Source organism: Cyclopterus lumpus, chromosome 3 (assembly GCF_009769545.1).
Source record: "Cyclopterus lumpus isolate fCycLum1 chromosome 3, fCycLum1.pri, whole genome shotgun sequence".
NCBI classification, from domain to species: domain Eukaryota; kingdom Metazoa; phylum Chordata; class Actinopteri; order Perciformes; family Cyclopteridae; genus Cyclopterus; species Cyclopterus lumpus.
The window spans coordinates 14444462-14450640 of record NC_046968.1 but is presented as its reverse complement, the minus strand read 5'-3'; positions in this window follow the sequence as shown (position 1 = coordinate 14450640).

The window sequence follows — 6179 nt, the reverse complement described above, 5'->3', positions numbered from 1 at the left end:
GAGGGCCCACCTCACTCTTCTCTTCTTAGCTTAGCCATATCACCTGCATCCCCAGAGGCACAAGTGCTCCTTTGTATGCCAAACTAGTCCAACTGAAAAGATGACAGCTTAACAAGGGCTAGAATAGGTTTGGTGGAGTTAGTTAATCCATTAGGGAAAGTGGAATAAGCAGTGTGAGTGAGTGGCTCATAAGTGGAGATATGTGACATGTCTCAATATTTGCTGGATTTGCAGTGTTCTGGCAGGTCTCAGTGTGTGTATATTTGTAGAGACCAGTGGTAAGCTGATGCAAACTCAGCCCATTAGGGCCAGCAGGGTGACTGGAGCAAAATCCAGCTAATGTTTTGGGACACTGAAACGCCTGCAGGGAGCCAGAAGTATAGAGGTCGCCTGAAAGCAAACCAGAGATCCAGGGAATAATAATAAATAGATAAATAAGAGGATAGAATGGCATGAGAGAAGCTAGGGAAATAGCACATCTATTCTCATACAGCACGTTTGTTTATTTATGGCGTCTGAGGGCCTGCTCTGGATGCCGCGTGGGGGCTGGGGGACAACAAGCGCAGGCTTTCCCTCTCAGAGCTCAGCTCCCTAGCTTTCATTAAGTGTCATTACCAGTACTTTGAGAAAGCTGGCCAGGCTGAGACCTGACATCCCCTCTACAGATAGTTAGCCATGCATATGGATGGATTTCTGATCCCTTTTATCCACCACTGAGGAGGGGGAATTAGGCCAGCGAGAAGGAGAGCGGGGGGCTTAAAGGGTGCATCCATATCTGACTTAAATGCCAACCATGGAGCTATTACTTCAATTGAGGGACAGTGTGTATGCTTGGTTTGTTGTTATATGTCACTCACATCAAGATCAACAACGGGTCATGCACACCCATGTCTATACGATCAAATACATTTTATGCTCTTGTGAAGAATTGTATTTTCATTTCGGGCACTTTTAAAACATATCCACAATTCCCTTTTAACGTGTGCATTTCCTATCAGCATGGTGGTCATTAGCAATTTGGTCTTCCTGTTGTGCTGTGGGAATGAAATATTCATTGTCTATGCTTTTCTGAGCAGAAGTTATCTATATTCTGTGTAAATGGTACTTGGGATTAGATTTTCACAGCAGATTGCTGTTATTAAGGGAAAAAAGCCAACCCTTTTGAGCAGTCATCTTCCTGGGAGGCAATCTATTTCTCTTTCACGCAGCAAGAGTGCTGGACCAGGCTCTTAATGCACTGAAGCAAAAGTGCTTCAGTCCGCAACCTTTCACGCCTTCAGCTCTCCTTTATGTGATTGAATAGTTAATAACTATGAGTCGCCTTTGAAAGCTCTGTGCCATTGGACCTTCTGAGGCACTTCTCTTCTTTTTGTCTGTTTGGCTGATGTACCTGCCCATTGCCCTGTCTGACTGCACGTCTTGCTCCAGATGCCAAGTCGGCTGATGCCCACCTCCTTCTCCACCAATCCCCTTTCTTTGTATCTCGCCTGACTTGCCGCTTGTGTGTCTGGCTGTAAGTCTGTACATAAGAATTTTGAGGGCTGAGGGTTCAGCTTTTTCATCTCTTACTTCCTCTTTCTCTTCCTATACACATTCACAATCAGACACACACACAGACACACACACACACACACACACACACACACACGCACACGCTGACACAGCTCATTAGACCATCCTACGCTCACAGCTCTGGCAGAATGTGACCCTGCCTAATTGTGTACCGTGCTCATTTGTTCTCCCTGCATGATGTGACGATTGCTTATTTATTCTCCTCAGGGCTCCCATCTCACATTAAAATGATTGACTCATTTCATTCACTGCACATTTTCAAGCTTTATTTGATAAGCTCATTTCTCTTGGCATTCATACACCTCCTTTTCCCATGCTTAAAAGTTATAATGCTGCAGAGGAGCATTATTATTCATTTGTTTCTTTCGGCTAATTATCTGTGTTAGAAAATAGTTTTGCATGTGTGATTCTGTTTATTCCGGTGGAATTGAACAGCACAAAAGGGCAGACATTAACGATGCTGTTGGAATTGCTGAGGAGCCAATTGTGTACATAAAGCTGGCAGACGCGGTCAACAAGAAGCTTAAGAGGGATTGGGACACTGTGGAAGCTCGGCCAGAATAAACTGAGCAAATTTGCATTCTGTTAGAATTTACATCTGGTTAGAGACCTGTTTTACAAATACAAAAGCCATCAATCACGTAATAAAGGAGTGTTTTGACACAGAAAAGAGCATAACAAGTAATTGCTGATTGGGGATTTAGGCAACATTGTTACGGTAGGATTTTAGCCCTTGTGACTTTACCAGTCGATGTCTCCGAAGGCCTCAGTGACACAGCGGCCGCTGGAAACCTGCTTAGTGCATTGGTAGGACTTGTATGATTGGCTTATGACATTAACCTCATACATATGTGGTGTCATCGGGCTGGGTATTGTTGAAGTACTGAAATACATTTTAAATGTTGTTACTTGACTACATTTAATATTTGAGAACTTTTGATTCTTTTGATTAAGGGGGACTTCAGCAATTTAGTATTACACTTAAATAAAGTTGGAGGACTCAGCTGAGGCAAAGATATCCTCTGGCTTTTAGTCCCTAAGCTTCAAACACAGTGGATCTTGCTTTCCCCTCAATGCAGCAACAGTATATTTTATTAGACGACAGACAACATCATTCGTTACTTTGATGAGGCAGATCCCACCTTTCCAATCCCAGGGACGGACATTTATTTCTTTATTTGGGGTTCTTTGTAGCTCATGGGGATGAGTGGTCATCCTGCGACCTACAAGGTACCCGGTTCAATCCCCACTCTCCCCATAAGTTGCATGTCGAAGTGCTCTTGAGCAAGACACTGAACCCCCAGTTGCTCCCCGGGTGCTTCACTGCAGCCCACTGCTCCTTAATAACTAAGGATGGGTTAAATGCAGAATAGAATTTCCCCACTGTGGGATCAATAAAAAGTGTAAATTTCTTTATCTATCAAGTACTTAAAAAAGAAGATTTGTTAAACCTCAATGTATTTGACTATTCTATTCACACATGTAGTTGAGTGTAAAGTACAGTTTAGTTATTTTGCATGGAGTCTTGATTTAACAGATGTGTTTCTTTTAAGTGATGCTTAATATATTACTGTAATTGTCGGAATGTGTACAATAAAGGTTAAAAAAATAAAACTTGAACTAGTATATATGCCGGTGAAAACTGCTTTAGGAATAATCAAATACAATTTTGTACCCAGATATCTTTTTTATCATGTCCTAAATCACATCAGAGCTTTGACTTTACATTTTTGCAAGTTTTACATTTTTCATGACTACGATTCTTTACGTTGATTTCAACAAAAGAAAAGTAAAGTGCTTTATGTGTTTTGAGTCACATACAGTAACTATTTCTAGAGCCACAGACCCCACAAGCCAGTGGAGCCAAATCTTAATGAATATGGGCAGATAGACAAGAAATTGCAGCCAAATAAAAGAATAATGAAGGCATCTAAACCCTAACAAGTGCGCCTTTGTTCTTCCACTCCACCCACCACAAGTTGGCTGTGTGAAGGCAGGCATTGTTACAGCTTTGAGGGCAGCTCTGAGAGTTCCATGCCCATCGGCCTTCAATCACATGGGATGTCTGAGTTTGACAGTGTAAAGTCTTTCTTCTAGAACAAAATAAGACCCCTAAGCAATAGTGGATGAGCTGTTAGCAACCGTACAGTCCACAGGGAGGTAGACCAAGCATGGTAGTACAGTATACACAAAGTGTTGGTTAGGGAGAAGACAATGGACCAGCAAAAACATTACTAACACATTTCTTGCATTTTTAACAGAAGTAAACTGTGTCCGGTTTGTTTGGTAAAATTCCATTTGACTTTATACAGACCAAAAATAAAGTTCATGAAAACGGCAGTTTATGTTTAAAAAAACATATCGGTTTATACAAACAATATTGAAAGTATTAATTTTCCTCTTGCCGGAGTTGTAGTAAATGATCAATGTTAGAGCAGCTGTGGTCGTTTGACTTTTTCTTGCAGCCTCCTATCATTGCATGCATTTGGTTGTGCTCACCTCTTGCTTGGTTTGACTTTTCAGAAGCCTCTGGGGATATACCGTGAGTTCACACAGAAAGTGTCTCTCCGGTCGTGGGGTCACAGTAGGTAAGTTATTTACTCAGTGCAGCATGTAAGGATTAATTCAAGCCTCACAGGAAGAAGACACCATCGGTTTCTGTCTTGGTCGGATCAATAGGCAACATTCTTTCCAGTATAGCAGTCAATACGCCACACTTAAGGTGTCTGAGGAAACTAAAGAACACCAATAATTGTTATTAATGCGTTGGATGTCCCCAAGCATTGTATTTAGAGGAAGCCCCCATCTAAAAGACATTCAGCCATCACATACCCTCCCAGGCTCTGGTGAACTGTGAATACTCTGTACAAGAATGTTAACACAAGAAATGGTGACCAATATAAGATCATTTGTTTTCCCAGATGCCTGATATGCCTGTAATATGCCTCTAGAGTTGACATTCGGGGGGATTTTTAGCCACGCTTATGGCGTGGCAATAGGTGTGGCAATGTCGCTAGGTCCAGAGTAAAATATCTTGGATGGATTAGCGTGACATTTTATAGAGACATTTTTTATGCTATTTAGACTTTGTAGTCAATTGGGTTATTGGCATTCATTGTGATTTTAAATGGTGGCATATTTTTTTTGTGTCCTTGACATACTGACATTTCCACAGCAAATATAAATGTGATAAAAAGGTAAGAATATTAATATTATTTGATTAAATAAAAACAATGATTGTTGATTGACACTGACTTGAATAGTGTTTATTCATTTTTAAAATACCACAATTAACTAATTCTAATCTCTTTTCACAATTCTTTTTTCAAGAATATGCAGTATATTGTAGGGACACAACACATAAACAGGCTTCAGTGCACCAATGCACGCCACCCATTACACATTGTATACAAAGCCACTCTATCAGCACAAGCTGTATCAAGTGAAGGACAGCCAACAACAAGCATACATGGCCTCCTGCTTCCATCATACACCACATGTGGGTTCAGAACTGGTGAAGGTGTGTGTGTGTGTGTGTGTGTGTGTGTGTGTGTGTGTGTGTGTGTGTGTGTGTGTGTGTGGTGAGTGAGTGAGTGAGGGGGTGTAACATTCAAAATTAAATCAAGTGAAGGCCGTCTCCAGCAGGGTAACAGGGAGTGGAGGGGAGGAAGGGGGGATGAGGGGAAACTCAGCTGAAGTTTCCACTGGGCCTGCTGTGCTCCTAATGCAGCCTTGGATGTAATTGGGTCCCAGAAGGCTGTTCATTATCGGGGGTGAGCGAGGCAACAAAACAGAAAGGGATGGAAAGAGAAAGAAAAGGTCTCATTCTTTGCTCAGTGACTCTGTCCGAGCACCATTATGGGACAAGAGTTAATTAAAAGAGCAGTTGATGCCTCTGTTTTTCTCATTAATCTCACTTCTGCTCTTATTAAGTTTGTAATGACATGAGAGCGTGTCCCTGTCTGCCACCAGACACACAACAAGGGGGAAGAATCAGAGGAAGGCGAGGGCGGGGCAGTTAACGTGAGGGACAGCTCATCTCAACAAATGTCACAGTGGTCATCAACGAACATTCACCCTAATCCCTCCATCAAATCTCAGGGTGATGAAATGTAGTCATCGCAGGAGAGCTGTACTTTATTTGGGGTGTGGTTGAGGAGCTAATTTAAGAGGCGGGGCTTTGCACCCTAATCCCATGGCTCTCATCTCTACCGCCTTGGAGGCCATTTTAATTCTCCCCATCATTACAGGGACAATCCCTGGAAAGCTTTGGTAAAGGTGACTGCTGACACCGTCATTCACAAGGACTATTTCAAAATGTCAGTCCATAGCTGAGATCTGTCTCATTAAAGTTGGTGGAGTCCATTATATCCATTCCCTCCTCCGCCTGCCACACTCAATCAAGATGACTTGAAGAATTGAGGGAGTCGAGGGGACGCTCATAATCATGCTTATTTGCATGAGGGTTACAGTGAGACGGACTTTCATTGACCAACAAGAATGGAGAAAAACACTGTGAGTTGTTGCACACCACATTTGAAGAAATCATAGGCAGGCCAGCTTCTTTTTCGTCTTTTCCCTCCAAATGCGAGCTAGTAAGAGCGATT